Below are 9972 nucleotides of genomic sequence, written 5' to 3'. Positions count from 1 at the left end.
CCGGACGTGGAAGTCGGAGAGGGCTCGATAGCTCGTTCTCCGGACTAGGTCAGAGAGGGCTCGGTAGCTCGTTCTCCGGACTAGGCCAGAGAGGGCTCGGTAGCTCGTTCTCTGGACCGGACGTGGAAGTCGGAGAGGGCTCGGTAGCTCGTTCTCTGGACCGGACGTGGAAGTCGGAGAGGGCTCGGTAGCTCGTTCTCCGGACTAGGTCAGAGAGGGCTCAGTAGCTCATTCTCTATATCAGGAAGGCTTTAGGGTTTAAGGCTGGGAAATTGGATCGGTCTGCTGACCGATCCGATTCGGGTCATCTGATCCCGTGACCGATCAATAACCAAACAGATTGGGAGAAGGAATAGGAGGGATCGGTCTGGGGACCGATCAGCCTAGGGCCTGATCGGTCCACAGACCGATCAGGCTTCGGGAACCAACTCTCTGTGAGAGAGTTGGGATCGGTCTGGGGACCGATCAACCTAGGGCCTGATCGGTCCCCTGACCGATCAGATCCATCCTGGACCGATCAGGGTGGAGCCTGATCAGTCCAGGTCTAGCCGTTGAGACACAACGGCTAGATTTCTTCTTTCTTCTTCTTCACAGGTTCATATAAATCAAGGGCCTCTACAGTAGAGTTTTTTTCTCTTCTTCTTGCTGCTTCTTGTTCTTTGCGATCAGAGCTTTGCTGAGCTCTCCATTACTGAAGCTTCGTGTGAGCTTCCCTCGGCTGGACTCCAACTAATCAGTTGCTGCTGTTGTTGGCGTGAAGTGGTTTCTTTATCACCAGTCGACGAGAAGGCAAGCAAACTACTGTTTTACATTCATATTGTTCTTGGCTTCTTGCTGTATTTCTTGTACTCCGATCTTGCTGTTGCAAGAGAGATTGTGGCGAGGTTTCTCCACCCAGAAGGAGTATTTATTAGCCGGTTTTCCGGGGTCTCATCCACCGACGGATTGATAGGATTCGTCCACCTTACGGACACGCTGAGGAGTAGGAGTATCATCTCCGAACCTCGTTATATCGTCGCGTTTGAGGTTTGATCTTCTCCATTTTCGTTCCTACTCTTTATTTCCGCTGCGCTAACTCAAATTGTAGGAAGAAACGTGAATTTGGGGTCTACTATTCACACCCCCCTCTCTAGCCGCTATCCGAAGGTCCTAACAGTAGCGTGTGAGGAGGGCACACCTGGGATGCCGGTGTCGAGTGAATAAATCGGCTAGGGCACGACGGCAAATCGAAAGAGGGAGATGGTGGCTGGCTGACCCTCGGATAGCTGCGACACTGGGCTACTCTACCGACGGCAATTGGTGGTGCGACGTTATTCCTCCCTTCAGGTGACTACAATGCCAGGCGGTGGGTGGCATCGTCTGTGAAAAATGAGTGAGGAAGGAGGGTCGGCAACTCAGAGAAGTCGAGAAAGAGGCAGACGACGGTGATGATCGAGCGTCGACAGTGGTGGTTGGCAGCAGCAAGATCGAGAGAAGAGGGCAAGGATCGGAAACAAAGATGAATGGAATTAGGGCATGGCTTATAAACTTAGGTTTATTTAATTAAACCATAAGTTAATTCTTAATCAACTCTCACTTAAATGGTTATTCTAAACAAGCTTTCCCCATGCCTAATAGGTCTATCCTCTTAAATGTGTCATATGGACTCCGTTTAAATTCAGAAAAATTTTTAAAAATTCTAAAAAAAAAACTAGTAAGGTTATTTTTCCAATAACACTTATTATTAAATTTGTTGTATCTTACAGTAATCATGTTTACGGATATGTTTGTATGCATGCCTATGTAGGGATTATATTTAAGTCTATGTACATGTTTATATTCCTGCCTATTTAGTGATCATGATTATGTTATGTTATGTTATGTTATGTTATGCTATTGTATGTGTTTATGAAATGAACGTGGTGAGTATAATCAGGGACCTAAGCTCAGGGAGCTTACCAAATCTTATTATAGGTTAAGTTATGAAATAGGGACCTAAGTCCGGGCAGCTTACTAAATCTTATTATAGGTAAAGTTATGAACCGAGGACCTAAGCCTGAGGAGTTTACCAAATTTTATTATGGGTTAAGTTATAAATCGGGGACCTAAGCCTGGGGAGCTTGTCAAATCTTATTATGCATTAAGTTATAAACTGGGGACCTAAGCCTGGGGAGTTTGCCAAAGAACCCTCATGAATTGGGACGGTGGGATGAACCAGGGACCTAAGCCTAAGGTGCGTGCCAAAATTATGTATGAGTAGGGGATTCATTCCAAGGACAGGTTTCCACCAACCTAGCACTAGGGTAGTTGTTTGATGAATAACTTATGGTATGATATGACCACATGCAACTAAGCCACCATAATAATATGTTTAAGTTATGTTCAGGTTCATGTTATGCTATGAATATGACAGGTTCATGATATGCTATGTCCATGCTCATGTATGTCTATGTATATGCTCATGATTAAACCTATTCTTATATGTATATTTATGTCATGCAAGTATGCTTATGTCGATGCCTATGTATATGTTCAGGATTTAATCTATTTTTATTTGTGTATGTTTATACCATGCAAGTATGCTTATGTACATACCTAAGTTTATTTTATGTTCTTATGTTTATGATGACCTCTATGCTTGTGTTCATATCTGGAGTATGCCAGAAATTAAGTCTTAAGTTACCTAGCATGAGTTTCCCTTAGTACACTAAGTTATAGACGATAACTATTGCATAACACGATTTTGAACATAATGAGTCTCCCGACTTATAGACTTTAACCTTTATTTTTCCAGACAATGGGACAAATGAGGCAAGAGGTATTGACCAGTGAGTCAGCTTGAGACAATGACAATACAACCCGAAGACCTTCCAGTTTTAATTTCTACCTTCAGTTATATTTTATGTCTATGTGATTTTATTGAACTGAGAACCCGCTATGGAAATATGGGCGAGTGACATCCAGAGTTTGTATTTATATAATAAAAAAAATTAGGGGTGTTACAATAATTATCGGAGACAAATGACTCGTGGCTGTAGGACCGTTGGGCCGGCTAGAGGGGGGGGTTGAATAGCCTTGAATAAAACACAACCCTTTCTTGAACAATTAAGCTAACACTTGAAAAATAGATTAAGCAGAAAATAAAGCATAAAAACGAGACACCGGATTTGACTTGGTTACAACCGGGAGGTTGTTAATCCAAGGAAGATGGTTGCACTAAGAACTCCTTCAGGCGAAGAAGCCTCGTTTACAGCAGTGTAGGCACAAAAAGAAAGAATCTAATCAAAGCAATGGAAGCACACAAGTGTTGTTATAATTTCTGAACTGATGAAAAGCTTCTGGACCAAGGCTATATTTATAGCCTTGGTCGGGGCGCCTGTAAGGGTTCCGGGCGCCCTGGGGGGATAAAATTTATCCCCCAACGGTTGGATCGAGTCAAAGCTCAATCCTGTGAAAAAGTCACTTCCGGGCGCCCGGAAGGGTTCCGGGCGCCCCGGACAGCTCCGGGCGCCCCGGAGCCAAAAGTCAACCCAGTTGACTTTTGGTCAGTGCTCTCTTCTCCGGTTCAGCTCGCCTCTGGTCCGGGTCTTTCTGCTCCGGCTCCGCTTTGCTTGGGTGATCTCTGACATCCGGAATAGGGCTCACCCGAACCCAACTTCCGGTCTTCTCGAGCGGGCTTCCCTCCGGCTTCTAGTCCCTCGGAATCGCCACGTGCTTCCTTCTCGTCCGCCGGCGTACTCATCCACAGTCTTCGTCCCTTGGACGCACCGCGTGCCGTCCTTCTCGCTAGCTGCGTCTCTTGCTCCCCGAGTAATCTTCCGCTCCGGCTTTCGTCCCTCGGAACCACTGCACGCTTCCTTCTCGTCCACCGATGTACTCTTCCGCAGCATCTCGTCCCTCGGACTGCCGTCCTTCTCGCTAGCTGCGTCTTCCGCTCGACTACCTGTGTTCCTAAGCTCCTGCACACTTAGACACAAGGTTAAAACAAACAGGACCTACCTTAACTTGTTGATCACACCAAAACAACCTTGGGGTTCCAACAATCTCCCCCTTTTTGGTGTGATCAACCCAAGTTAAGCTGGTTAAAATAGACATAAAATAGAATTAAGTAAATTAACTTAAATTGCAATTTAAGTGCAAAAAGATAGAAAAAAAAATTAAATCCATCTACCTACCTCCCCCTAGACTTATACTTTCCCTTCTCCCCCTTTGATCACAAAAAAATGGGGTTCCAAGAAAAACAATCTAAGGGTAAAAGACTTAGAAAAAGTATTTCTAATAAAAAATTCTAAGTTTTTAAGAAATTTAGAAAAATTTTCTAAGTAATTTAAGCTGAGATTTCTAGTTTCAAAAAAAGTTCTTAACTTAGGAAAAAAATGATTTTTGAGAATATTTCTAAGTATAAAAAAAAATTTTGAAAAAAAAATCCTAACTTACATTTTTAAGTATTTTTTTTTTAAATGACTTAGTCAAAAAAAAATAATTTCTAAGTAAGTCTATTTCTAATTTGAAATAAAATGTTTTGAATAACTTTTTTCAAGCACTAATTAATTCTTGTATTAATGCTTCATTGGTAAGTTAATTAAACATTTATTTCAATATTTTGGCTTCCAGGTCGTGGTGAGGCACTAGGCCTTCTTGGTTATTGGAGTAACAACTACTTCCTTAGACAAAGCCTCATAAAGAAATTCTTTGTTTAATTTTCTCACTTAAAGCGCTAATTTTTTTAAAAATCAATTTAAGCATGATTTAGGAACCCAATATAGGTTCCAACCTACTGAATTAACTAAAAAGTTTTTAGGGACATATTTTCTTGAAATGTTCCTAATCTGTTCCGGGTGATATTTAAAGTACCAATTTAAATTATTACTTCTTCTAAAATTGGTTTTAAATGAACATGCATAGTTTTTTAAGTTATCTATTTGAATTTTCAAATTTTGATTTTCTAATTCCAATTTTTCATTTTTCAATTTTAATTTATCTAATTCTTCTAAGAGACAAGACTTAGCTAGAATTACTTTTAAATTTTTATTTTCACTTTCTAATTTGCAACAGTCTTTTGTTAAAAGTTTAACAAACTTAAACATTTTATCGGGAGGAAGAGATCGTACCTGACTTACCTTGTCGATCTCGTTATCCGTTTCTCCCCCTGAGCTGCTGCTTTCTTCCGACGTGTCTCCCCCTTCATCGATGCTCTCGATGCTCATTTCGGAAGAGCTTGAATCGCAGTCGTCGTCTTGATGGCTCGCCATCAGTGCGAGTCCGGAAAATGCTTCGACTTCTGATTCGGATGACGTATCGTCCCACGTCGCCTTCAGAGCCTTTCATTTTTGGATAGGCTTCTTACCCTTCTCCTTGTCTTTGTTCTTCAGCTTGGGGCAGTTGTCTTTGACGTGCCCTTCTTCGTCGCAGTGATAGTAGCGGATCGTCCTTTTCTTCTTTCCCTGCGGATGGTTAGTAGATCTAGATTTACAAAGTTTCTTAAATCTTCTTACCATCATTACCATTTCCTCGTCGTCGAGAGAGGATTCTGACTCAGGTTCGTCTCTCGAAGCTTTGAGGGCGACATTGTTCTTGGACTCCTTCATTCCTGCACATCTTGACTCATGGACTTCAAATGTTGAAAAAAATTCTTCTAATGAAATTTTTTCTAAGTCCTTAGAAATGTAAAAAGCATCTACTAGTGATGCCGATTTTGAATTTCTCGGAAATGAATTTAATGCGTACCTGAGCGAATCTCGGTTACTTACCTTTTCTCCTAGATTCGTGAGTCCGGTGATGATTTCTTTTATTCTGGAGTGTAGATGTGCGATTGTCTCGTCTTCCCCAAGTCGCAGGCTGGTAAGCTGATTGCGAAGCAGATCTCGTCTAGCGAGCTTGGCTTCGGACGTCCCTTCGTGCAGCTCAAGGAACTTCTCCCAAAGTTCCTTTGCGGAGTTGTATTTACCGATCCTGTTGACTTCTTGAGGCGGAAGAACGCTTAGCAGATGGTACTCTGCTTTGCCGTTCGCCACGAAGTCGGCCTGCTCCTTTTTTGTCCATTTATCTATTTCCTTGTCCTCTGGAGCTTCAAAGTCAAATTTCATTGTTAAAAATAATTCAATATCTGTTGTAAGAAATACCTGCATCAGTTTTTTCCAGGTTGCGAAGTCCCCTTCATATTTCGGCGGGTGGATGCTTGGTCCGGCCATCATGTTGCTTCGTTCGGCGGTTAGTCCTCCTGAAGCGCCTCGACTCTGATACCACTTGTAGGACCGTTGGGCCGGCTAGAAGGGGGGGGTTGAATAGCCCTGAATAAAACACAACCCTTTCTCGAACAATTAAGCTAACACTTGAAAAATAGATTAAGCAGAAAATAAAGCATAAAAACGAGACACCGGATTTGACTTGGTTACAACCGGGGAGGTTGTTAATCCAAGGAAGATGGTTGCACTAAGAACTCCTTCAGGCGGAGAAGCCTCGTTTACAGCAGTGCAGGCACAAAAAGAAAGAAGCTAATCAAAGCAATGGAAGCACACAAGTGTTGTTACAATTTCTGAACTGATGAAAAGCTTCTGGACCAAGGCTATATTTATAGCCTTGGTCGGGGCGCCTGGAAGGGTTCTGGGCGTCCTGGGGAGGATAAAATTTATCCCCCAACGGTTGGATCGAGTTAAAGCTCGATCCTGTGAAAAAGTCACTTCCGGGCGCCCGGAAGGGTTCCGGGCGCCCCGGACAGCTCCGGGCGCCCCGGACAGTTCCGGGCGCCCCGAACCCAAAAGTCAACCCAGTTGACTTTTGGTCCGTGCTCTCTTCTCCGGTTCAGCTCGCCTCTGGTCCGGGTCTTTCTGCTCCGGCTCCGCTTTGCTTGGGTGATCTCTGACATCCGGAATAAGGCTCACCCGAACCCAACTTCCGGTCTTCTCGAGCGGGCTTCCCTCCGGCTTCTCGTCCCTCGGAATCGCCACGTGCTTCCTTCTCGTCCGCCGGCGTACTCATCCGCAGTCTTCGTCCCTTAGACGCACCGCGTGCCGTCCTTCTCGCTAGCTGCGTCTCTTGCTCCCCGAGTAATCTTCCGCTCCGGCTTTCGTCCCTCGGAACCACTGCACGCTTCCTTCTCGTCCACCGATGTACTCTTCCGCAGCATCTCGTCCCTCGGACTGCCGTCCTTCTCGCTAGCTGCGTCTTCCGCTCGACTACCTGTGTTCCTAAGCTCCTGCACACTTAGACACAAGGTTAAAACAAACAGGACATACCTTAACTTGTTGATCACACCAAAACAATCTTGGGGTTCCAACAGTGGCTTCATGAAGTCGTCTCAACAATAACTCGACATGGATACAAGTAGAGGCAAACTCCATTGGGTTTGCTAGTTGATGCCCTTTCCACTTCACATCATCTACCAGGTGTACCTAGAATAAAAGTCATTTTAAGAAATTTTATTTTATGATCATGTCTTGTCGTGTTTTATCCTTGCATGTGTGTAGTCTATGTAATGTAATAATAAGAAATTATTATGTTTTTAATTCTGTTGTGTGTGTTTTTGAAATGTGTTTTAGCATGCACCGTATTGAGCTCCCCAACATAGGAACCGTTGAATCGTTAGTTCTGAACTAAGGTCAGGTCTAGGGAAAGTAATCCTTTCAAAGGGGAGATGTTGATCCCACCATTGTCATCGCGAGAGGCAATGCCTCCGTTCTGAGCCCATCTACCAACAAGTTATACTCTCACATCTCCTACCACTATGGCTGATGCCATCCCCGAGATATCCCAACTCTACTCCTCTTCTTTTGCATCGTAACTTTCGCCCTTGTGCAATCAGCCTTAGCTTCTCAGAACCCTACCGCCTCCCATGTCTCATCATGCATCCTCCCTTCCTCTAATTTCTTTCCTTCTTCTTTCTCTTCTTTCTTGTTCTTGAAGGATCTCATCTAGACCCTCGTTGTCATATTTCTTCTTCCTGGCCCCCATCGCCTTCTCAGTCCTCTAGATCCTTCGATGTTACGCCAAGCAAGTGGTCTACGTTGTTATCCCTTTCTATATTCTCATCTCATCCTTTCTCAATATTTATTAGTTTGTCATCATGATGGTGGTAGAGTTTTTTGTGTGCATGGGGGTTAATGGGGAGTGATCAGTGTTGAGGTTGAGGTTGTGGAGGTGGAGTGAGAGGGAGGGGGAAGGAGAAGAGGAGGCGACACATGATCGACTCTGGGGATGGGGAAGTTTGCTCAGGTGGAGTGCTTTGTCGAGAAGTCAAGGAGAAGACAGAGGATATATTGAGGTTGCGCAAGGCAACATGTAGGAGATGGTCTCGCCTCTCTCTTCCGTGCTTCCTTCTGTTGTGCTTCCATCCAATGTTGAGGGGACAAAAAGGGATAAAATTAATTCATTTACAAAACTGAAATACGTCTGTCATTATTTTTTTTTTGGTATATGTAGAGCGAGAAAGTATCTTGACTATCGAGCATTTCATCCTTTTTCCAATCCACGCTTCGGAGTAAATAGGGCATTGGGATAGAGCCGTCAATTTGGATTTAGCATAGGGATAGAACCGTCAATTTGGAATAAATCGGATCACAAGCATACTCAAATTGTAATGAAGATTAGGAGTAAAGTTGTTAATTTGTATTGAGTTTGTCAGGTTGATCTATTCTACTAAACAATTTAAATGGGTTGAGTTGAAATTTTATTAATATATTTTAAAACGGATCCAGGCGGGTTGACTCGTGCGGGTTGTGGGCCCAAACGAGCTGATCCATGGCAAACTCTAGTTGACCTGTGAATTGAGGAAAAAAAATCAAAATTTAAAACTAGAGTAGTCAATGGGTTAGTGGACTTGATTTGCCTAATTTGTAACCCAAATTTAAAATTTTCAACCTTTTCTATTTTTTTAAATATTTTTTGACAGGTGTGGACTGGCTCACCTAACTCGCAAATCACCTTAGATTTAATTAGGTTGGGAATTTCTTAGCCTATCAGGATGACAGACCAGCCCATCCAGCCATAAGATAAATTTATGGCGAGTCTGCTGATAAGTGTGAAGTATATAGGGTTTTCATCATATTTCGCACTACATTTAACCCACTTTTATATGCATGATTTGCGACAATTTGATTTTATGCTTCATTTTCATGTTTTATTGTTCCTAGATACTGCTCTTGTTTATTGTGGATGATAGGAGCAAAGATTGGAGTGATATAGGGAGCAAAAATACCAAGGCAAGAAACCCTGCCTTGCCATAGGCGGTTGTGGCCAACAGGCTCGGTCGCCACGCCACGAGCGATCGTGGCCCACTCCACAGACCGTGCCCACAAGATTTGAGCATAATGAGTCTTGCCACAGGCGGTCATGCCCAGCAACATGACCTGTGGCGAGTGACCTACTCCAGCGACTACAAAAGCTGATTCATTTGATTAAACAAGGTTTTTTTGGGGGAGGACTTGATCCTTCTCTTTGGGAGAGAGTTTTCCCCTCTTGGGAAAACCCTAGAGTCATCACTTTCATCAACTACACTCCATCCACCTTCGGTGCAAGGAACAACTCCGAAGACTTCCCCCTAAGCATCTCTTAACTCTATTCTCTGATTTGATTGTATGAATACTATCATTATTGTCTTTGGTTTGTAATACCTTTGTTATGGAGTAGTTCTCTAGATCTATGATGTAGAAAGTAATTGTAAGACATGTTTGATGTATGAACTATGTATTTAGATATTTTCTTGTGCTATGATATATTTATTGACATGTTCTATGTGTGTTGTGTCTTATATGTATTTGATGAATTGTGTGTGATGAGCGAATACATATAGATATAGAGTTTTGGTCACCATGTAGAAGAGGGGCTTTGAATTGTATGTCCAGAAACCATGTGACAGAGGGTATCCTTAATTTCTACGACATCTTCTTGAAACATAGGGCAATTCTCTACAAGGGAAGCTAATTAGAGTTTGTGAGCTTTCTCCATATTAATGTTAGGAAGTGATTTGCATAATCTAGTGATTGTATGACTTGGGGC

Source organism: Zingiber officinale, chromosome 7B (genome assembly GCF_018446385.1).
Source record: "Zingiber officinale cultivar Zhangliang chromosome 7B, Zo_v1.1, whole genome shotgun sequence".
Lineage (NCBI taxonomy): Eukaryota > Viridiplantae > Streptophyta > Magnoliopsida > Zingiberales > Zingiberaceae > Zingiber > Zingiber officinale.
Note: the sequence above shows the minus strand (reverse complement) of the source record.